Below are 24,155 nucleotides of genomic sequence, written 5' to 3' on the forward strand. Positions count from 1 at the left end.
ATGATAGAGCAAAGCAATCTCTGAGTTGCATCCTGGACTCCTATTTGGGGACTGGAGACATCTCCAGGTCCCAGCCCAGACATGCCCCCCAATACCATTTTGCACATGCCAGCTGAGTCCCACGGATGGTTAATTAGCCAAGTTCCATCACCCTGGGAGAAGGGGCCAGCAAAGGCTGGTGTCATGGGGGAATGGATTATGACTTGGACACAACTGGCTATTTGATTTTTTAAATGAATTTCTAATTTCTGACTTCTAATGAATTTCTAATTTATGTGGACTTCAGTTTCCTCATAAAACAGGGGATTTGATTAGATGAACCCCGGGGTCATCTGTAAATTTTAGAGTTCAGAATTTTGAGGTCTCACCTGAATCCCTCTTGCTGTATGTGAAACGAACAGAGACTATAGACTTGGTATAGACACTTGTATTTGGTAGTAAGTGACCAACATCACATTAAGTCCTAGAAGGCTGTGGTTTTTAGTCTTTCATAGTAGAAGAGCTTTGGTGGGATTGTATTCTAATTAAATATTTAATGGGAGTTATTTGCCTGTTCAAATCACTGCTACCACCTTGGGGATGGTCTCCTTTGTGTTCTTATTTGCAGCTTGTCTGCAAATGGCAGAGCTAAGCCCAGCTGGAAATCTACCCCCCCCCACCCCCAGACCACGTGGGATCCAGGGATCCAAATAGGTTGTCTGAAGAGCAAAGGAAGGTTTCGGGGCTCTGAAGCTGCCCTTCCTACTCCACTTCCTAGAGCCGCTTATGGTACTGACAGCAGGATCCAGGGAATGGGCTCAGGTCCGTATTTGGGGCTGCTCTTCATTCGGCCTGCTCTCCGAGAGCAGGGGAGAGAATATGTGCTTTTTCTCTATGTTAATAAAACCCAAAATGAGTCTTCATTAAGGGCTCCATTAAGAAGCCACCGTTATTCTTGGCACTCGTTAATGTTGCTGCTTACTGCTAAGTTTCCACACTGGCGCTTTCCTGGGGCTTCGCAGGGCCCCCTTCCCGTGCTGGAGAGCTGCTGATAAGAGAGACCTCAACTGGCTGAAGCTTAGAGGCAGGAGAACTGGGGCTTCCCCAGTACATTTCATCCATTCCCCTGTCTCTGGACAATTGTCTGTCCAACTTCAAGAGCCTCTGGGAGCAGCTTGTGTAAGGGGTTTGTAGCTCTGCTTGGAAGTTCTTCTTGTCTAACTGTCCTCTTTCACGGCATTGTGAGCCAGTTTGAACCCTTCACTAAGATGATGAAAAGTATCTTTCTTTCTAAGAGCATCTTGCTTTCTTTCTCCTTCTGAGTTCAGGTCCTAGATTAATTTCAATAACTTCCCTGTGGGAAGACCCATCCCAAGATAACAGCTGTGGTTAAGCATGTCTCTTAGGGTCATGCTCATCTCTCCCCATTTGTGCCCTTCTTCTGTCTCTAGTTCCCATCTTTACCCTTGTTTTCTCCAGGCCTCAGGACAACTCCCAGACCTTTATCAGGACCTGTGGACTGCCTGGCGCCTTCTCCCCAAAACACCAACTAACATACATTAAATGCATACTGTGTGCCAAGCACCATGCTAGGTCTTCTATCTCATTTAGCCAGAATCACAATCCCTCCAGTAACTGGTATCATTTTGGAAATGAAAAAGGCAAAACAAACCATGACAACAAAACAAAAAAACTGAGCCTCAAAGGGTTCAGATCTTTGGCCACACAGGTGGTTAAAGGTAGAGCCAGAATTGAACCCTGGAGTCCTGACTCCAGGTAGAATGCCCCACCTGCTTCACTGAGCCACCTTTGTCTTCTCCCTTCTTCGGGTCTCAGCATAAGGACCAGCAGACATAAGAAAAGGCTTAGATCCACAGCTGGTGGTTTGCTGCTGATGTGACAAGAAAAAATTAGACTAAGTTCTTCTCTCACATGTCCGAACTTTCCCATCCAAGTGCATGTTGGTCCTTCCGTGTAGCCCACTCCGACAGTTCGCCCTCCGACAGTTTGCTTATATGCCAATCATGTACCATTGTCGGCACTCCTGGAACTCCCCTATGGCATATGGTCTTGACTTTGAGTAAATATTTATCTCTTTTTCAGGGTGAACTGTATCTTTGGAAATACCCCAAAGCCATGTGGATTCAAGTTGGAGGAATCAGGTAAGGCACCAAAGTAGGTGATTCTACTTTGGCTCACTACCTTTTCAAACATTGCTCAGTGAAATGTAGTTTAGACAGTCACTGTTCCACAGGTCCCAGCTTCTTGCTGTGCAGAAGATTTCTTGAATGTCTCAGAATCTTGATGCGTAAAATAAAGCTTGAGTGGCTATTTGATGGGGAAGAGGGGTGAGGGAAGAGTGGACACTGATGTTCAAAACCAAATGGCCCATGACCTTTCCTCATGATTTTAAGCCACTTTTTGGGTCTGGGGAGTTGGAGTTCTCCTGACAGATGCATTGGTTCTCACATACTGGGTCAGCGTGGCTATCAGTGCTGCATGGTCTAAGACACAATACATGGAAATGATTTCTCTTCTGCCCATGACAAAGGTATGGCTAAACCTTTTATGAAACAATTCCTTGTTCTTTTTTTTTTTTTTTTTTAAACAGGAATCTGTTTCTTTGCCTTAGCTGAGCAATTCAGTCATCATTCTCATTGTTAAGTATCCCTTTCAGTGAACTAAATCTTTTGCCTTTTTCAGCATTTCCACTAGCTTCAGGGAGGGCAGGAGAGGGGCTGGACAGTTGCTTCTGGCAATGCCCTGGTTATCATTTTTTCTTTCAACCTGGTGTGTCTGTGACATCCCATTGTCTTGGACATTATCTCACTTCCAGACATTTCTTTGAGCCTCTTAAGTGTCCTCTTTGCAAGCATTCCATGCCTTAGGCTCCGTTTGGCCCTGTTTTTCAGGCTTCAGGAATACCTGCTCACTTTTTAATGAGCCACTTCCTGTCTCCATCAGGCCTGCTGTGGTAGAGATAGAGAATACGTGATGGGTTGATACATGTCAGTCTCTCTCGTCTTCTGCTTTCAGGGAAAATCTGTCTGGTGAAGTTATTGTCATATGAAGATTTTGTAGTTTAACAGGGGCCCCTGGAGTTAGGTGCCCTTGCCTTTGTTATTTTAGACAAGTTCAATGAAAACCTTGGAGAATTAACCACCTCTGTGAGCTTCAGTTTTGTCATCTGTGGAGTGGGAGTAGTAATAACTCCATCCTGTGAGGTCGTGAGGACCAAAGGAGATGATTCATGCAAAGAGCTTGGCTGGTGGCTGATACAGACTAGAAGCTCAAAAATGAAAGCCGTTATCATGATTACCAACTTAATAGTGACTCCAGCTGGCTGTGAGCTAGAGCGGCCTTTGGGCAGGTGAACTAACCGAGTGGAGGGCGCGGGAAGCTGTCCATGGTGCTGCAGCCGTTCGGCGGAGATCAGTAAATGTCAGCGATCGCCTATTTTGTGTCTGGTACTCTGCTAAGCACCAGATTCTTTACACAAAGGGAAAGCTTTTTGTCTGGATGCCCAGTCAGTCTCACGTGCACATAGGTGAGAGTGACACGCCCTTGTTAGTAAGCACAGGACTGTCTCATGGGCATGCATATATGTAGGCATTTAGAAAAACATGGTGTGTCGGGACGCCTGGGTGGCTCAGTTGGTTAAGCAGCTGCCTTCGGCTCGGGTCATGATCCCAGCGTCCTGGGATCGAGTCCCACGTCGGGCTCCTTGCTCAGCAGGGAGCCTGCTTCTCCCTCTGCCTCTGCCTGCCATTCTGTCTGCCTGTGCTCTCTCTCTCCCCCTCTCTCTCTCTGATAAATAAATAAAATCTTAAAAAAAAAAAAAAAAAAAAGAAAAACATGGTGTGTGTGTGACGTGATTGTATTTTGTGTGTGTCCCCGTGGGTGCATGTGTGTGCATGTGCACGTGCATGGGGTGGGGTGGGGATAAATGGTGAATGGGCGGGGCTGAAGTGAAGAAGTGAAAGAGGGATACTGCTATAATGTAACTCACCTGGGTAAACTAGCTGGTGAGAAGGCCCCAGCTTGGCCACCAGGGAGAGGCTGACTTCCCAGAACTTCCTGGGGAGAATGAAAGGGACACTGGCCCCCATCCCATGCCCCTCCTGGCCCACCAGAACAGAATAAATCTGAAGCCAGAGTGGAGCTGCTCTCCTGCAGGGCATTCCAAACTAATTTTCTGGTACATTATACACTTGGCCTTTTGAACAATCAATAGCCTTAAATGCTGTTTGGTTCCTGCAGCCAAATCCAAATGAAATAAGACATAATCCATCTGGCTGAGATGGCCAGAGCAGGAGAGGAGGGAGAAAGAAAGAGGGAAGCTAGAGCTGCCCTGGGGATCTCTGCTTGGCTCAGGGAAGCGGGGGACTAGAGGGACCTGCCAGCTCTTGAGGGAATGGGCTTTTAAGAGATATTGATGGCTGGTTAATCACATTCACATTTGTCTCAATGCATCCTATCCATAGAGCTGTCACTACAGCAGTAGTGAAGTTCAAGTGGGGAAGGGCTAGGATAAGACGCAGGATGCAGGGTTGAGAGTGAGGGATGATGTGGTTGTCTTAGAATCCTGAATGGAAGGGTCTGGCTTGGGTTTTAATCTGAGGTTAGATTTGAGACATAATCCCCTAGAAGTCCCGAGATGGCACCAAGCAGGGTATCCCTGGGGGCAGGGACTGTGGTCCTAGAAAGGCTTGGGGCTGCTTGGAGGAGCCCATACCTGGCTCAAGAGAAGATAGTATGGTCTCTGCAGACCCTGTTCTGGCAGAAAGTAGGCTCTACTCTGGGGCTCTACCTGGCAGAGGGTGGGATGTGAGGAGGTGGATGGGGTTTCTACACAGAGGAAGAGCAGAATCAGCCTCCTTCAGAGCCCCTGCTCCCATAGGGTGGAACTCCTAGGAGGACAAACAGTGAGCATCTTAGGTGTCTCTGACGCCTCTGACAGCCTAGCTGGGAAGACTGCATCCCAAGGACCTCCAAATGTCCTCTGCTTCTCTCCCACCCTCAGAGCTGTGCCCCACTCAGACGATCAAATTGAAGGAGTCGAAGCCCAACTCAGGGCTCAACTTCCCCATCTCTTTTAGAAATGGTCTACAGACCATTTAGACAGTCTAGAGACTGGTAGGTGAAGGAGGCAGACCTCCGCTAGACCCAGGGGCCTGGGTCATTTCCCTTGCAGATGAACTACCCAGACAGTGGGAGAAACAACATTCATGGTGCGAAGTCAGTCATGTAGCCGCACGGCGAGATGTGGGGGAGGCAGGAACACATCTTCCCAAGGGACTATCTGGGAGTGGTTTCCCTGGGGAAGGCATGTAGCGGGGATGGGGCGGGAGGAAGGAAGTGGCATCTCTCTTGTCCTACCATGTACCTGGTGCTGGGGAGTGGGACCCACTCTAACTGCCTATCTGCATCTTCAAGCACTGCGGGGGGCATCTCAGCCTCTGGGAGCAGTGGGGTCGGGAGTGTGGGAAGGCCAATAAGGGACATGTCAAGGGCCAGGAAGCTTATGGTGGATACAGTCCCGATCCAGAGAGAGCCTCAAAATGGGCAGGCAGAGACTAATATGGGGAGTGGTGGAAAGGTGGGGAGAACCCAGGCTCAGCATTTCCTTGGGCTGCTGGAGGCTTCCCAGATACTCACGGCCAGGGTCCTGGGACAACCCTCTAGCACTTGGCTCTAGCTGGCCCTGCTCAGCTGGCGGACTGTTCCTGCTTCCGAGGTCCAGGGCAGCTCAGCCTTCAGCTAGCAGAGCGGCAACAATCCAGCGGTGGCAGCCGCTCTGTAATAAGGGCGGGGCCTGCACACTTCTCCGACGGGTAATTATGCTTAGAGCATGTTCTATGGAGATGCAGGGCTTGTCTGACAAGGCACGCTCTTGTTACTGCTGCTGAGGCAGCTTAGGAGCGGAGCGGAGAGGCCAGGGCCTAAAGGTGACGGTGCCGCTTGGGGAAACTATCAGGGATAATGAGCTGCTGATCCCAAGGGGCACTCGTCCAGTTGGGCACCTCTGTTCCTCCCCTGACCAGGGGAAGGAAAGCAAGGGGGTGGGGGGCTCAGCAGGAGGATTCCTTCAACACAGGGAGTGCTGGGGAATGTCATGTACATACGGTAACAGTTACAACAATTGATTGTTTATAATTATTATAATAGCAGAGACACCAATATTTATATTGTGTTCTGTGATTTTCAAAGCATTTTCACATTTTCTTTCGCCATAATCCTTTCATGGAGGGACAGATCTTTATCCCCATTTGAATGATGAAAATGGGAATGGCTTGGTCATGATCACTGGGCAGAGCCATGTCCCAGCCTGGTTTCCTGACTTGGATGTCAAACCTCCTTCTCTGTCTCCCAAGTTGGTCAAGATATCCATTACAGCCTGGCTCCCTGGTGTCACTCCAGAGGCTCTCGTGTGAGGTGTCCCATGGTAGGAGTTTTGGGAGGGGAGCCCTGGGTTCCTGCATCGGGAAGTTCCTGCAGCAGGACAGGCCAGTCACCAGGGGTGGAGTGAAGCTGATCTGAACGCTGAGTATTTCCACAGACTTAACGCCCTAGCTGTGCCGCCATTCTGGGAGGGAGCTGTGACACGATTGTCACCTGCATGAGCAGGTCTGCTTTAAAAGACGCTGCATGACAAACAGCCGTTCCCATGCAGCACCCATGTGAAAATGGTGCCAAGGAACACCTCTTGGACTCTGCACTGAGAATCTGGGAACCAGAAAAAATGATAGGATTGTTCTTTGGGGCTGAGGTCAACCAAGGAGGGCTTCCTGTCAGTGCAGTTCTGAGTGGAGTCTGGAAGGAAGCAGATGACAAGTGCATTAGAGGCAAAACAGAAGGCCTGGAGTGAAGGGATAAAAAGTTTGGGATGTTGAGCCTGTTAGCTTGGATGGGCCTAGAGGTGAAGCAGGTAGGTGGGTGAGGGGTCTGGAGAGCTGATGATGGAGACAGAAGGTCACAGGTGAATTTAATAAGCTAGAAATTAGAGAGACACTGAGGATTGTTAGGCGGTAGAAATAAGATCAAAACAGAGTGTGGGATGCTTTGCAAAGCTTTGTGTAGAATGAAGGTTGGATGCAGAGACAGGACAGGTGTGGGCAGGTGAGCCCCTGAGATTTAGCCATGTCCCATTCTGACCTGGAGTTCGGATTGCTGACTGTGGAACGTGGAATACTCTGGGTGGCTGCAGGGCTTTAGAACCCTCTGCACATTCTGACCCAAGTTGGACTGTGTTCTGGAACTTAGCAGGATGGAGGGCTCCCACACCCCATTGCCCCGCCCCATGGCGCCTTCCTTCCCCCAGCCGGGACTCAGCCTTCCCTCTACAGGATGCCAGTTCAGTGCTGGATCCAGCCTCAGGCTCCAGGAAAAAGCTTGCCGCTCTGGGAAGGGCCCTGCTGCTCCTTCTGCTCTGCTCTGAGGTGATTGATGGCTGTGGGGAGGTGGGTGAGCAGCCTTCCCTTTCCCCCACCCCCAGCCTGGTTCAAATGGTTGGAATGGGTGGGAAGCAGACTCCCAGAGTCGCAAAACAAGAGTGGCAGGGAGGGTAGGCCGGGGGTGGCCCAGATGTTCCGCAGGGTGGGTTTCTCGATGGAGTGGCTCATTCCAGGGACCAGGAGGTGTGTGCAAAGCACCAAACAGTTAGCTTAATATCAGATTCTCCTGAGTAGACAAAAAAACAACATTTTGCTGCCTGATTTCTTGGGTTTCTCAAGCCCCCCCCCCCCCCGCCAGACTAGGGTCTTGAAAGACCCATGATGGTGGGGAATGAGGGGAAACTGAGGCTCAGCAAGAAGGAGGTGGTTTATCCTTAAAAGGTAGGCTCTATGAGCATAACTTGTCTTCCCTCAAGGCTGCCCTCTCTCTGTCTCCGGGCTGCCACTGTGTAACGGGAGGGGGTTCTCTGTGTCTCTCTCTGCCAGGTCTTCCTCAGGAATTTTAAAGGGACAAATCCTCTTCTCCAGATTGTGGGTGGGGGAAGCCAAGAGCTATCGGCACCTGTAAAACCAATTTAAAAATCAGTCTAGCCAACCAGCCCCCAAAGGAACCAAAGGGAGCTATAGAGTAACTCAAAAGCAGACACTAATGGAGGAGAAAAGAAATGTAGTTACATATTCATCAGCTTTTAAATATTCATGAGGATTGTAAAGCAGATTAATTTTCATGCCTCATTTCTCCCGCGGTTCTCGCTGTCCATATTTTACCGCAGTAACAGAAGAAGAAGGAGCTATGGATCACTCGGCCAGTGCCCTCAGCATCACTTAAGGGGCAGTGTGCATGTGTGTGCGCACATGTGCGCGTGTGTTTGTGTGCATGTGTGGGTGGGGGGCAGGGGAACAGGAGGAGCTGTCTCTGTGGAAGGGAAGGTGTTCTTCTCCTGAGGGATGGGCCTCTTGGCCAAGCCGGGACGCTGCGAGGACAGCAGCAGGACAATGTGGGGAGGTCGTGGAGGTGTCTGAGGGAGGGGAACCATCTGGAGCAGAGAGGACTCTGGGGGCATCGAGTTAACTTGTGGCCTCCCCTGGGTGAAGAGGGAAAAGGACCTTCACCAGAGTCAGCAAGGTTTTCCTCTACACTCCCCTGAGCTAACTGTCTGAGACCAATGATTCACTGATGGAGCAAGGTGAGAGAGCAGGGCGGGCACCAGACAGAGTATGGAAGGTGCCGGAGACACAGAAGAACAGAAGGGAGGGGAGAGCACCTGAGAGGGAGCAGAACCAGAGAAGGAGACAAAGGGGCAGCTGGGGGCCCATCTGTCCCAGGGGGAGGACCTTAGATAACAGGACAGAGGATGAAATGGTGAGAATGGAGGGTAGACATCTGGAAGGACTTGCAGATCCCAGGGCTGTTGGGAGAGATCTTCTGGGGGGTGGGAGAGATCTTCCCCGAGTCATACCCCAACTGCTGCTACCCCACAGAGTGACAGCAGCCTGAAGGGAGAGGTGTCGCAGGGGCTGCTTGGGAACCACAGTCAACAAGCGTCCTGGTCTGAGGGACCAGGCAGAGTTAGAGGGGAAGGAAGTGTCAAGTGTACACTATTGGGAACCATCCTAGAGACAAGAGCAGCAGGTGTTGTTGTCCACAGTCATGGATGGGAACCAGGCAGCATGCAAAGGACCAAAGATGGGCCCTGGGGGATAGAGCCACAGATGCAGCCGTTCCTTGGGGCCCTGGTATATGGCTCCTGGGCATGGATGTCCCCTGACAGCCCTTAATGGTTCAAGCCAACTTTCTTGGAATGAGAGGAGGGATGACCTGGTCTCTGAAGAGCCCATCCTGGTTTGCCAGTGGCTGCCCACTTCCGTGTCCGCAGAAGGATATTCCCCCAGCTTCCCTCCCTCTGTGCTGGATATCTCCACGAGGGTGTCTAGTACACATCTCAGACTTAACGCGTCCACACTCCAATGGACTGCCCCCAGCACACAGACCCATTAGCTTGCAGCCTTCCCTGTGTTGGTCAGTGGCAACTCTACCCTTCTGGCTGCTCAGCCCAAAAAACTGAGGAGCAAAACACCCAGAATCTTCTGACTCTACTGGCCATCGCCCAGGCCCAGGCTCTGGCCTTCTCATGTCTGGATGATCAGAGTAACCCTCTGGTCTCTTTCAGGGGCCTCTCGGGCTCCTCAGAGTTTGGCCCCTCCCCCTCTATCTCTCTGACCTTGTCTTTTTATCAGTGCTATACTGGTCTCCCTGTTGTTCCTGGAGCAAGCCGGGCCTGCTTCCACTTCATGGTCTTTGTTAGCATGTGTGTTTCACTCCTTCATTTCCTCTAGGGCTTTGCTCAGTTTGCCCCCCTAGTGAAGCCTTCCCAAGCATGCTGTTGAAGACACTACTCCCTTCTTACAGAAGAGTGCCCCAGTGAATAGTTACTACCCAGGGAGCTTCCACTTCTGCTCATGGAGGAGTTAACTGCTACAGTAATTGCACATCTGATGAAAACAACTGAAAAGGGGATTAAAAAAAAAATGCCTGAAACTGACTTTCAGACAGTAGGCAACAGGTAGCCCCGGGTGAGGTCCCTGATAGAAGGGAGGGCCCACTTGTGCATCGGTTTACCTCCAGGCCAGAGCAAAGGGCAGGGGAGAGTCCCAGACAGAGGCTGGGGGTTGAGTTGGGACCCAGGTTTGAGGATTGAGATGGGGGCTGAGGAGACTAGAATTTATAAGGAAGAACACCGGAGAGGGGGAGCTGTCCACGGAGAGTTCTGAAAATCTGCAGAAGGGTCCTTGAAACTTTCACTATGAACACTGATCTGCACATAATTGGGGTGAAGTACCACGAGATTGGGGGAAAGAGCTGCTGGAAAGCAGAAGACCGAACAATTCCTGAGCTCACACGGGGCTGGGGATGGCTCAGATGTACACGTCAGGGTGGTGAGGGCTTGTGGTATGTGGTACGGTGGGTATTACCTTAGAGGCCAAAGGCTGCCCTGGACCCATCTCACAGAGCTTCAGAGCAAGCCTTCATAGGGTCACAGTGATTCCAAACAACTGGGAGCCAGAACAGAGTCCTGCTCTCTCTAAAAGGCCTACGATGAAATCCAGAACCCCATGCAAAATTCATAATTCCCATCACCTAGTAAAAAAATAACAGTCATGCAAAAAAAAGGGAAACATGACCCATAACCAGGAGACGAGTCAATCAACAGACACAGATCCCCAAATTAGAAGGGATTAGCAGACAAGGATGCCGAAGCAGGCATTACAAATACGCTGCATATGCTCAGGACTGTAGAAGAAATCATGAACACAATGAGGAGAGAAATGGAAGATTTCAAAAACCAAATGGAACTTATAAAGAGGGAAACAGAATATCCGAAGTGAAAAATACCATTAAACAACTAAGTGATTTTTATTTCTGCCACAACTGCTACCCAAACCACATGGAGGGTGGCGCCATTTTCCCCTTCTTGCTTATTCTCCCAGCAGCCAATGCCTCCCTGTCCTGTGAGGGCACTACCTTTGGTTGCTCAGTTCCCTAGGACTCTAGAAAAACAGGCGTCTTTTCTCGTTGATCCCAAATGCAATCTGGACTTCAGCAAGCAAGCAACAGCTTTTCCGAGCCTCGTTTCAGCTGATGTTTCCTGAATCCCTCCTGTGTCCTCTGATCTGAGTGCTCTGCTACCTGTCCAGCTCCATAGCGAACCCCTCTTCTCCATCAGTCTCCCTTTATCTAAGTAGTTCCAGAGCTCTTGCAATGGGGTGATAAGCAGGAGCTGGCCTGCCCTGTAGAGTTCCACATCTAGCCCAGGTGGCACGATGAGAAGAAGGAAGTGACAAGGTTCAGGAGATCAGCAGGGATAAAGTACTTTAGAGAGCCAACTTCATCTGGAGGTCAGGGAAGGCTTCGTGGAAGAGGTGACATTTCTGCTGGGTTTTGAAGGATGGGTAAGGTTTGGGCTGCTGGGAATGAAGGGACAGGTGCTGTAGGTGAAATAAGGCATCATCTGAACTCCCTCACATCTTGTCTTCCCTTTCTGAACCCCCAGGTTCCCCCCTTCTCTAGGGGTTCTAATCAGCTCTTTTGCTCTCAGGAGTGAGTCCTGCGGGCTCCGGGCACCCAGATTTCCCCTGCGAACTAGTGATACTCCTGCCTGTAGCCTCAGATACCCTTTACCTCCTTGGGCTCTGACCAGATGGAACAGCGCCCTACAGGGGCAGTTTGTGGTAAAAAGCCTTTCCTGGACAGGTTCAAAACCCAGGGGCGGGGAGCGGGTTTGAGCCGAGACTCATGACTCAGTCTCTCTGGCCCCCCAACCCCCATTTGACTGCTCCTTGACCCCCAGCTCAGCATTGCTGCCATGAGGTTCGGGGGCCTCTGAGCATCTCATTTCCCCTCTTCTCTCATCTCGTCTCCCCTCTCACCTCCCCCACTCTCTCCCAGCCTCCATTCTGGGTCTGTGATACGATCAGCTCCTACAAAGGGCAGTTTTTCACAGGCTGCTTCCCACATATCGCCTGACCTTCAGGATCACTGTGGGGCCTGGTGGGCGTGTGCAAATGAGCAGGGCCAGGAGAATGGTGCAGGTGCCTCTCCTTCAGGCGTGTTTGGTATAGATAAGGCAGCGTCTGTTTGTGACGGTGATGTCACTGCACAAAGCCCGAGAAGGGAGGATTTGGGAGTGGGGTTCCCCGACACGAGAGGTTTGAGCATGGTGGGTGGGGAGCTCAGACTCTGGCTTCGAGGTGACGTGTGTGCCCCTCCTCACCTCCCACTTTCCTGGGTCTGCCACCTCAGAGTCTCCACCTGTCACCCAGGCCAGATGTTCCTCTTCTTCTTCCCCCACAAAAGGGTGGAGATGTAGTGGTGGCTGTGGGGCTGCCAGAGAGTCTGGGTGAGCTCTCCATCCCCCAGGGCTTCACCCGCCTGTGACCCCAAGCCTACTGGCCCCAGCTGAGCCAGGGCTCCCTGTGGTCCCGGGGGGAGGGGGAGCGGTGGGCCCAGTGTGGGAACGCGCAGAGTGGGCCCCATGGTGGGTTGTTCTGAATCCTGACTTTGGTGCCAGGTGGAGCTGAGCCGGAATTTCACCTCCATTATTTATACATTCCAGACAAGTGTCTTAACCTCCAGTCCTTCCTTATCTTATCTGTAAAGGTGAGACAATGGCACCCCCCCCCCCACCTGCTGGTGGGGGCACCTTGGGCACCTGGTTAATGGCACGTGTTGTTGTTGACGGGCTAGCTGAGAGGGGTGGAGCCGCACCCCCACAGGCCTGCCCTGGCCCCCCTCTTCCTGACTCCCCATCCCAGCTGCTTTACTAAGCCCCCAGCTCCTGGACCCTTGTTCTGGATCCTTGTCTGACAGCCCCCCAGAGGGACCCATTGCATCTTTAATTGTAGTTCTCTTGCTCAGCAAAGCCATCAGCACCTAATGTCCCATGTCATTGCTGCTTCTCTGCCTGTGGACACCTCACTCCTGGGGGCTGCTCAGCCACCCAGGGCAAATCCATCTGGCCAGGAATAGCCACAGTAGGGAGGAGGGAGAACAGGGACAGGGACCTTCCAGTGGTGCTTTGAAGACAATTTGCTTACAAATATCTTACTAGCAGAGGACAGAGTTCTCCATGACTCTCTCACTCTGGACCTTCATTTATGGCCCCGGAGAAAGCACAGGGGTCCCTCTGGTCTCTTGACACCAAAGCCTTATGCACCTCTTCACGCAGGAAAGAACCCTGAGTCTGGGGAGAAACTGAGCCCCCCACACCCCCCACACTGATGTGGCTCTGATGTCCATGCAGGATTTTTAAAATGGGGCCCAACAAAAGGTCAGCACTGGGAAGCTGAACTTGGAGGAAGACATGGATCCTGGTGGAGACCAGGACTGGGGGAGAACTTGTCCCAGGGACTCAGGTTCTCATTCCTTGGGTCCCAGGGCAGGGCCTCCTCTTTTGGGCTAGCCCCTGTGTGAGTCTTGTCCCTGCCCAGTGCCTGAGGAGCAGGCAGGGGGCTCAGCTTCTTCAGGAGTTCACGTTCAAGACTGGCCTGGGGGTGGCATTGGCGGATGGGGCAGATAGGAAGTGGGTAGCTCTGCCACTTTCTCAGTCAGTTCAGGACAATAGACTTTGTTCAAAGGAAGCTCAGGGCTTTCCCATCTTTGGGAGCGAGCTTGGAAAGAGGCCAGGGGAAGAGGAGCCTCTCAGCCATGGTCCTTGTCCCCCTCCCCGCCCCTCCCTTGTCCTCCTGGCCAGGTTCCTGCCACCTCCATTCCCAGGCTCCAGGATGTGTCTCTCTTACCTTGAGCCCAGGAAGAGACACAAACCCCTTTGCTGGTTCCTCTCGGCATTGCTGGGATGCGCTGGCATTTTCACAAAGGACTTCCATAAATACTGAGAGAGAACAAAAGGGAAGTAATTACAGAAAATACAAACAGCATGAAAATAGTCAAGTTTCTAAAGTACAGGTTTCCCAGCCTCAGATAACCACCCTGGGGCCCAGGAGGCTGGCCCGCCTTCCCGGCAGGCCCCGTGCCAGGACTCCAGCCCTCGCAGGCCGGCCCGTTGCCGCACGCCTCAGCCCCCGTGGGGCCAGGGGCCAGGCTGAGTCCCCTTTCCCTTCAGTTTCCTAGGCCCATTGGGTGTCCCTCACCCCTCAGCTTCTGAGGGAGGCCTTGACCCCCTTGAGAGCCCCTGCTGAAGCCAGGATCTGCACCCCCAGGCCTGACTGCCACACACGCCCCACCCAGGGGTAGTCTCCCCGGTGTGCTGGACAGTTGTGGTGTTTCCGTCGGACTCACTGTGGCGGCCGAATCAGCCTGTTCCCATGCGGCGGTGAGCCCATGGCAGCCACCCTGTGACCCAGGTCGATGGGATGAGAACAAGCACCTGATCCAAGCTGCGCCCTTCAGAGTTCAGTTGCAGGGGGCGGGGGTGCACGGTACGGTTAGTAGGGCCCAGAGGCTGTCTCTTCACACACTTCTTTATCACACGTGGGCTTGGGGGCCGTGGAAGCCATCTTGAGGGCTGAGGTCTGCCCAGGTGCACCAGGAGACGCAGAAGGGTGAGCTGGCCAGTGGGAACCCTGGTTCCTGTGGGCTGTCCTATCTTTTAGAGCAGTCCTTGATGACATTCCTGCCTCCGAGCCACTCCTGTGTCCTTTTAGTAAACTTCCTCTTTTATTAAATGCTGGCTTGAGTGGATTTCTATAGCCTGCAAGCCACCCCACGTCTCAGTGCATCCGCCCTTCTGTAAGCAGGACAGACATGATGGGGCAGACAGGCCCTCAGAGAACCAAAGGGCCCCACGGAGGGACTCAAGTGAGGCACCGAGAAGTCCCTGGGGGAAAGGCTGGGGGTGTCCTAGAGCATTGGCTTTTGGAAGCCCAGGGAGCCCAGGGAGCTCATGCGGGGGCAGTTGCTAACAAGGGAGCTCCTTACCCTCAACATCGAGTGGCCGGTGAGTGGGCCTCAGCTTTCCTTCTAGCATTACATTTTCTGCCCCCACCCCGGTTACTCTGCTCCATGGGGGTGCGACGCATAGGCCAACAGTCTGAAGCCTGAGCCTAAGCCCCATCTCAGCCTCTCATGAGCTGAGTGACCTCAGCTCCGTGAGCCTTGCCTCCCCCACCAGAAAATGGTAACCACAACCTTTTGTACTTTGTAGGGCTCCTTCGCACTTTCCCCTCCCTTGTCCCATCTTTGTCCTCTTGCCTAGCATTTGCATCCCCAGCAAGCCTTCTTCTCCGACGCCACCCCTTCAGCACCTTCCAATCCCCTTCCTATCGTTCCGGGCCACCATGTGTTGGTCATGGGTGTGTAGAGTTTCTTTGAGCCTTACTTTTGGGGATGGTGCTTAGTCAGTGTCCTCCATCAGCCTGAGACTCCCCAAGGGCAGGGATCCCGTGCCTCGCCCTCCCTCTAGAACCGTCAATGTGCCTGGAACAGCACAGAGCCCAGAGAGGGTGCCTGAAGGCAGTCTACCCAGCCAGCTGCCTTCCTGACCTGTACATCTGCTCTTTCCCTCCCTTCTTCTGGCAGGAAGGACATTCCAGAATCTACTTTCTAAACTAAGCCAGAATTAAAGGCTCCCCCAGCCTCTTTAGGAAACTAACTCCAGCTAAGGGAGGGTGCCTTCTGGCTAATTCTTCCTTGCATGGCTGTCCTTCCGTTCTCACAGCCTTCTCTCCGCAGGGGAGGTGGTGTGCCCCACCTGAGTCACTTACTACGCACCCACTGCCCTCCTAGCAGGCTCCTTCCCTTCCTCCCACTCCCTGGCTCTCCCTCCCATTGCTGCCACCCTTCGTCGCCCCCCCTGCCTCTCCCAGCCTTTCTATTCCCATCCTGGCTTGTCTCCCCAGGCAGCTGGGAGCAGGGCGCCTTCGATTTCTCTATTCAGTCTGAGGCGTAGCAATTTTCTGCTCTCCCGTAATTAGGGGAATTTTAAGCAAACTCCCCGACGGATGATTACAGCAGGTTCAATCCAAGCTCCTTTGATCAGGGAAGAATGAGGACGTTGTTGGAATATTCCTCGACCTGCTGGCCAGACAGACTCAAGGCGGAAGTCTGGTTCTTGAGCTCCCCCTGGAGGGCTCTGGACTTTGATCCTGGTGCCTTGCGGACCCTGGGCACTGGGGTCTCCCCAGGAGAGGAGTGGGTTCAAATCTGACTTTGTTAAGGATTATCCCAGTTGTGGCTTCTCTGGCTTTGGGCCAACAGCTGGACTCAAAGCCTAGGTTGGGGCTGGTGACTTGGGTGGGAAGGGAAATCAAGGAGGCACATAGGGCAGTCTCCCAGGACTGCTGGGAATGGCTGTGCAGGCTCTCAATGGTGGGCCATCATTCCCACTGTGGCCCATGTGAGCTCAGATTCCTGGGGCTTTCCAGTGTCCAGCCCTACACGGCATACGTCTAAGCCCAAACCTGTCTCTAGGAAGCTTGAATGACTACATTTTTCTAAACTGTCAGAGAGAGAGGGACCTTCTGAGAGTTGAAAGGGCCTCTTTTCTTTCTCTTATCCATTTCTGTGGGGTCTTTTGTGGCAGTGAGTAGTAAGAGTTTGGCCTTAGGAACAGCCTGACTAGAGAATGAATTCAGCTATTTCCTGACTGTGTGACCTTGGGCAGTTAATGAACCTCTCTGAACTTTAACATCTATCCTGAAGGATTGTTTTGAAGATTGAAGAAGACACGGATTAAAACACTGCTTGGCTCATAATAGGTGCTCACTAAATAGCATCCCTTCTCCTTTCCCTACCTACTTCGCACAGTTTAAACATCATCACCGTTCAGGGCAAACCCTCTTCTCCTCTGTCTGTGCCCCCCAGCCCCTTGTACCCCCAATGCTGCACTCCCGAGCAGACTGAGTGTATTAGTAGACTGCTAATGTCTCTAGCATTCCCGAGCAGTGGGTCTGGCTTTTCCATAGGTTAATTAGGTCATATTTCAGGATAATTATGGCGGTATATTCCTACACTAATTAAGTGGCTTTAAACCATCTCCACAACGCAACTCCATGAATCATAATTAAGCCTTGCCGCTGAGTGCCTTCGCCAGCCGCGGAGCCCCGCACGCGGCCCGCTCTGCCTGCTCGGTCGCGGGAGAGGAAGCACCGGAACCGTGGGTTTGAAAAGGACTTATTTTCCTGGGATCATGTCAGGATGGCTCCTAGTGAATATTGGATGAGGCTTTGCACGGGTCCTCTTGTTTTCACGAGAAGAGAGACGAAGAGAAATACAGGTTTATCCTCTTCTCCCTACTGCTCTGCTGACTAGATCTGAATGGATTCCCAGGGCATGCGGACGGGGCAGAGAGAGTGCCGGAGCACACGCTCGCAGGTGGCAGTGGAGGGTGAGTGTGCGGGAGAGTTGGTGTTGCAGCTGGTGTTCACTGGGGACCATGTCTAACGGGAGCCAGCTCAGCTCAAGGCTGCCCGGGAAGGAAGCCAAGGGCACCAGAGAACTCGTGTTTGGGAGGGCTGGGTGGACCTCCCCGCTCCTGACCGTTCTGTTCTTGGCGCACCTGGCAAATGAGCAGCTCGCACCTCAGCGGGGACCACCGTTTTGGCTACTGTCGGTTCTAGCTTGGGTCATGGTGGGATTTTTGGCGCCACCCTTGGGAGATCTGGTTCTGAGTCTTGGTGCTGCTGCCTGCTGGGGGCTACCTAGAGAAAGCCGTCTGGCCTCTGAGCTTCAGCTTTCTTATTTGGAGAGTTGAAAAGAACACTGGCAGTCTTAGGACTGTTGAAAAAGGTGGAAGGAGACAATGGGATGGGGCCAATGACTCCGTTGAGTTAGCAAAGTCTGGGCTGTTCCTCCAGCCATGGAGAAGGACTCACAGCGACAGAGCCACACTCCCTTCCAGGACTCCTTGCCAACAAGGTGCATATTTATATGATGGCTCTTGGGTCTGGTGTGGTCCACTCGTGTTCACGGAAGCCACAGATGTCCCTGGGGGAACCCAGGTCCCAGACCTCGGGTACGTACCACCATGTGTTCACCAAGGGCCCGCTGGAACACACGTTTTCTCCTGCCTCAGTGAAAATACACAGGCTGCCTTATCCGCTCCTGCCACCGGAGCTTGGAGAAGCCACCATGGGTTGTGATGGCATGTGGAGGATGATCACAGGATGTCTGGAAAAATTTAGGAATCAACATCTGGAAGCCACAATCCTAGGCTCACAGTCCTCAAAACTCCTGACTTCTGTGGTTTTTCCTTTCCATGCTTCCCTAACCTCACCTGGACCACCTCCCCACCCTGCTCCCTCCATTCCTGCCTCCCGCACCCAGAGCTTCCCAGAACCAGCAGCTCAGGCAGCAAAGGGCACAGGGGAGATGAGACTTGTCTTCTTTCTCTCTCTCTCTCTTTCTCTCCTCCCCGCCACCCCCCACTTTTCTCTCTGGAGAGATGGCCCCAGGCATTTGGAGTAAGGCACTAATCAGCTAAGGACAGTTGACAATGGACCAACATCTTCCATGGAAGCCAGGGCGATTTCCAGGGGAGGTTCGGCTGTCCTCAGCAAAAGGACAGGGGATTGGGGGTGGGCGGGTGGACAGGAGGCAGCATTTAGTCAGCCTGGTTGTCACACACAGCCCCTGGCTCCTCTGACAAGAGAACGCCATGTGAAAGTACAGACAGATAAGCCCCGCTGGAAAATTGACAGCCACTACGGCAGCCCTGACTCCCCACTCGCTACTGTGGCCTGTGGATGATGGCTGTGTTAGAGCAGAGAGTGGTTAGAGGCAAGAAAGGCATCTCCCAAACCCCTGAACCCCACCTGGACGGGAATGAGCCTTGTTCTCCCCTGATGGGCAAAGGGCCCATCCTGGGCTGGCAGGAGAAGAGGGCTCCAGGGTAGGGGTGGGGGCATCCTGGTGAATTCAGATGGAGACAAGGGGCTGTTTCTTTAGGAGAGATGCAGGTCAGATCCAAGGTGAACTTCCTGCTGTCTGTGTCAAGGAAAGGACGAGAGGCTGGAGCTGCGGGCAGGGGCCCAGCACGCGGCGGTGTGAGCGGGACCGCTTCTGCAGGATGGGGCAGCTGCCCCGTGCCCACAGAGCTGGCAGCAAGAATGGTGTGCTGGCGATCTCAGCCCAGGATGAGGACCTCTTCTGGAGGTTGGGAGGGGGTGGAGAGAGTACTTGACAAGGACGGGACTGCAGATAATGGGCGTGGCTAGAACTCCCAGGCAACAGAGTTGGGAGCCGTTGGGCCCGGCTTCAGGAGACAGCGCTCCCTGCATATGGCATTCACACTGGCTTCTTGTGCCCAGGAAGGCCGACACCATGGACATGTAAACCCCTAATGGACATCCGCATGTGAATGCGTTTCTGTGCGTGTACACCCCTGTAACCACCATTCGTCAGCATGAGGTAGTAGAGGGTAGTCCTTGTAGACCACCAATTTGGGATCATGGGGCAGCCTTTAGTGTATGACTTTACCTCGCTGGACCTCAGTGCCCTGTCAACACAATAGGAAGGAGCAATCCTTTGCCTACTTACTTCGGAGAGCTATCATGGTAAGAGACAGAGGGTGGGAAAGCCCTCTTCAAATTTATGAAGTCTGCTGCAGCAGTCAGCCTAGTGAGGGTCATGCTGCTGTCCTGCCCAAGCCTCTCCTGACAGCGGAGGGACAGGCACAGTGGCGGCTCCTTGTGCCTCTTGCACCGGCATCTGGCCCAGCCCATCGGGAGGAGGATGAGTGGGAACCACTCCCTCCTTACTCTTGTAAGGGCCAAGGGGGTTGCAGGAGGGAACTCCGGGGCTGAAGCTCTTCTTCCCTGCAGCCCAGTGACCCTTCCGGACCAACTAAACCCAACTCTGTGGAGCTTCCAAGGATAATTACATCTCAAGGATCTCTCCCAGGGGTAGAGAGAAACGCTGTGGGAACATTAAGACATGGAGGGTGGGAGTACAGTCACTAATAGGTGTCTCTGATGGAGAAGAAAAACAAAAAAGCATGCATAGAAAGGAGAAAAATGTTGAAAGAGGCAGTAACTTAACTTTTCCCAAATTTTTTTTTAAAGATTTTATTTATTTATTTGACAGAGAGAGATCACAAGTAGGCAGAGAGGCAGGCAGAGAGAGAGGAGGAAGCAGGCTCCCTGCTGAGCAGAGAGCCCGATGTGGGACTCGATCCCAGGACCCTGAGATCATGACCTGAGCCGAAGGCAGCAGCTCAACCCACTGAGCCACCCAGGTGCCAACTTTTCCCAAATTAAAAGGACATATATACCTTCAGAGGGGAAGGGGTTAAGACAGTGCTGAACAAGATGAAGAAGAAAAACCTCATTCACAGACCAATTAGGGAGACATTTAAGTGCATCTCAGAGAGAAAACTTCCATGCAGATCACCTATAAATAAGGAGGAATCGTAGTGACAATGAGATGACAATCAGGTGAGAGCTAGAAACTGTTGAAGTCTCTGTGTAGCTAAATATTTAAATGGGGGCAAAATAAAGATATCCTCAGGCATAAAGAAGTATGCAGAATGTATTCCAGCAAATAAAAAAAGAGAGAATCTAAGAAGCAGATATAAAACAAATAGTGCAAAAGAATTTATTAGATTTTACTGTTGCTTATATAAATGATGACTCTCTGGCACAATCTGGAACTAAAATCCAGATCATGTCAACATGATAGCACTCAGGAGAGAAAAGAGGTGGGAAGAGACCAAAACCAAACCAAACCAAAATAGCTCAGGGGCACCTGCTTGGCTCAGTCCGTTAAGCACCTGCCTTTGGCTCAGGTCATGTTCCTGGGGACCTGGGACTGAGTCATGCATCAGACTCCCTGCTCAGTCTGCCTCTCCCTCTGCCTTTCCCCTGCTCATGCTCTCTCTCCCTCTCTCTCAAATAAATAAAATCTTAGGAAAAAAAAAAAAAACGAAAATAGCCCAAATATCCCACATGTGGGAAAAATAAGAACATACTGCCAAATAGCCCTTGGACTAAAGAGAAAGTTTTAAGGGAAATGATGAATTACTTAGAATTAAATGTCAAAGAAAGCTCTACCTGTCAAAATTTATGTACTACAGCTAAAGCAGTCCCGTGAGGAAAATTTATAGCTTAAATACATCTGTCAGGAAACAAGAAGGGCTGAAAACAAATGAGTCATGTATTCAAATCAAAAGGAGGGGGAAAAAAACCCCAAGCAGTCGAGAAAGCCCAAGCAAGAAGAAAATAAGATTAGAAAAGAAATTAGTGAAATGAAGAATGATGCCAAGAACAGCAAAAACAGTATAAATGAGTACTAAAAACAGAAAATTCCCTGAAAAGACAAAATGAACATCCTTTAAAAGACCCGTAAAATAAACATCAAGAAAACAAGAGAGCAGATTTTAAAATACACTGCAGAAATAATTCAACTCTGTCGAGCCTCGGAGGGTGAGAGCCAAGGGTCCTCTCCCCGGGGCAGGAAGAAAGACCGTGAGGTAGAACTAAGATTTTAAAATATAAATACGATATTAGCACAAGATAGTGTATATACAAGTGTATGTATATACAGTTGGCCCTGTATGAAATGTGCAGATTTCTGGAAAATGATGGTGAAATCAACACAAGAGAAACAAAAGGCCCGAACAGACTAATAGGATGCAGAGGGAAAGGATATCTGTGTGCTATTGGTGGGAGTGCAAACTGGTGCAGCTGCTGTGGAAAATAGGATTACTGGAGGCTCCTCAAAAAGTTCATAATAAACCACCCTACGATCCAGTGATTCCACTACTGGGTATATATCTGAAGAAAATGAAGACGCTAGCTCGAAAAGATATCCTGAGCACCCCCCATCCCCGTGTTGCCGTGGAGGGGAAGCTGGGATGGAGATAGCGCAGTCTGGACTGATTGTGGTTAAAATACTCTCTCGCAATTTTTGCAACAGCACAGACACATTTCCAGGCCTCTCCTAGGGTCACCAGAGAGGATAGCAGACCTGTATCTAGATAATAGCCCTGAAAATCACAAAGGCCTCGAGCATTAACAACAAAGGCCCAAGACCACCAAGGAGGAAAAAAAAAAGCATTAAACTTTACAAAAACCATTAAATGAGAGACCTAAATAAAAAGAAATACTATATCCATGTTTGGAATGACTTAATTTTGGAAAGATGTCTATTAGCCCCAAATTAATTTCTACATTCAATTAAATTCCAGCAGGAATTTTTGGGGAATTAAACAAAGTGAGTGTAAAATTTCTATTGAAGAATCGAGATCCACAAATAGCTAATCCAATTAAAAAAGATGCAACAAAGAAGCAACATTTGTTCTGCTGATAAACCGATTACAATAAAAGTGTAATAATAAAAGCAGTGTGTTATTGGCATAGGGACAGACAAATAAGCCAACGGAACAGAATAAGGGACCAGAAACAGACCTAGACACACACAAATAAACTGGATAAAAACAAGTCTAGGGGCGCATGAGTGGCTAAGTCAGTTAAGTGTCTGCCTTCAGCTCAGGTCGTGATCCCAGAGCTCTGGGATCAAGCCCAGTATTGGGCTCGCTGCTCAGTGGGGAGCCAGCTTCTCCCTTTCCCACTCCCCCTGCTTGTGCTCTGTCTCTCTCTCGCTCTCTCTGTCAAATGAGTAAGTAAAATCTTTAAAAAACAAACAAACAAACAAACAAAACCCCCCAAAAACCAAGTCTAAATTTAAAAAAATATATATATATATATATATATATATATATATATATATATATATATATATAAAAGGGAACTCCCTATGAGAGAGAGGTGGTGTAACAAATCGGTAAGAGATGAATTATTTTGTAGAAGTCATCAGAAAAAAAGATGCTTCACTGTTTTGGAAATGAATTAAGTTGGATTGGTACTCAACACTAGATTTAAAAAAAATTTCCAAGTAGAGAAAGACCTAAATGTGAAAAGTAAAGTTATAAACGCAAATGGAAGAAAGTGTGTTAAAAAAAAAACAACCCTGAACCTTAAAGTGAGCATTTCTTGGAAACGATTTAAAAAATAACCAGACACAAAGCATAAAGCACAAAATAAAAAGATCTGATCACATTGACGTTAGAGATTTTTTTTTTTTTAAACAGTATAAACAAAGTTAACAGGAGTAGCAGACTGGGAGTAGATATATTTTGGAAGTCGACAACTGACAAATGTTTAATATCCAGCATATGCAAAAAACTGCAGATCCATAAGAAAAACATAAGTATCTAAAAGAAAAAAAGGGAAGTAGGATATAAACAGGCCGTTTATAGAAGTGGCCATTTGAAGTGCTGATAGCTATATAAAAAGTTGCTTGGGGTGCCTGGATGGCTTCAGTGTATTAAGCCTCTGCCTTTGGCTCAGGTCACGATCTCAGGGTCCTGGGATCGAGCCCCACATCGGACTCTCTGCTCAGCAGAGAGCTTCTCCCTCCCTCTCTGCCTGCCTCCCTGCCTACTTGTGATCTCCCTCTCTGTCAAATAAAATAAAATAAAATAAAAGTTGCTTAATTTCTTTAACACAAAATAAGAAGGTATCCTTTTACCAACCTCCCCCACTGCCCCACAAGATTGGCAAAAATTAGAAAATCTGTGAGGCTACAGGAAAGAGAAAGCCTTCGGTTCCTACTGATTCGAAGTGTAAGTCATGCACAGAGAAACCCACTGACCTTGGTACGGACGGTGTGGTACCCCATCGCTGCCCCTCACACGCTATGGGTGTACAGCTTCGTGGAGTCTCTAGCAGGTGCACGGGAGACATGTGCAAGGAGGTGTGAGCTGTGGTCAGGATCCGTGCCAGCCCGGCATCCTTCACAGGGCGGGGTGGGGTGGGGGGTGTTTAGAGAAAATGTAGCCTCAGCGGATGATGGAATACCACGGGGCAGTCAGTGGTAATGAACTGCGTCTGCGTTGAGCAACTTGGGGAGATCTAGCAAGCAACCCAGAGGGAGGAATTGTAAGAGACAGAATGGAATTGGTAGCGTGAAACCATTTATGTAAATTTCAAAGCGGAGCCAACACCGTGTTTTTCAAAGGTGCCCACATGTCCAAATAAAACTCCAAACATGAGAATGGAAGGACATTTGAACTCAGGTGGGGGACAGGAGACGTTTTGATGCACCTGTGCTGAAAGGTAGTAGGCCTGTCCCATATTACCCAGAAATGTTTGCTGTGGAGAATTTTGCCTCTCACCTCAGCCCTGGGGTGGGGTTTGGGGCTGGGTGGGCAGTCTGCTTTGCACGTAGCTGACAATAAGAACAAGCTAAAGGTTTAATCAAGTGTCTTC

At 50.6% G+C, this 24,155-nt stretch overlaps 2 long non-coding RNA genes across 3 annotated transcripts in view; one reads left to right on the forward strand and one right to left on the reverse strand.

The window, feature by feature from the left end:
* LOC131837173 (uncharacterized) overlaps positions 1–24,155 on the forward strand; it is a 222,503-nt gene that overhangs the window by 125,780 nt on the left and 72,568 nt on the right. The window contains exon 3 of the long non-coding RNA XR_009355955.1: positions 2,083–2,141. This is a non-coding gene — a long non-coding RNA (uncharacterized LOC131837173). The remainder of the gene's footprint in view (positions 1–2,082; positions 2,142–24,155) is intronic.
* LOC131837181 (uncharacterized) lies at positions 10,836–14,496 on the reverse strand. Of its 2 annotated transcripts, none has more exons than XR_009355957.1 (3): positions 14,318–14,496; positions 13,731–13,822; positions 10,836–11,396 (listed from the first exon to the last, which is right to left on the reverse strand). It is a non-coding gene; the product is annotated as an uncharacterized LOC131837181 (long non-coding RNA). The 2 variants fall into 2 exon arrangements; XR_009355956.1 differs by having other exon boundaries at positions 10,836–11,399.

Source organism: Mustela lutreola, chromosome 1 (genome assembly GCF_030435805.1).
Source record: "Mustela lutreola isolate mMusLut2 chromosome 1, mMusLut2.pri, whole genome shotgun sequence".
Taxonomy (NCBI): domain Eukaryota; kingdom Metazoa; phylum Chordata; class Mammalia; order Carnivora; family Mustelidae; genus Mustela; species Mustela lutreola.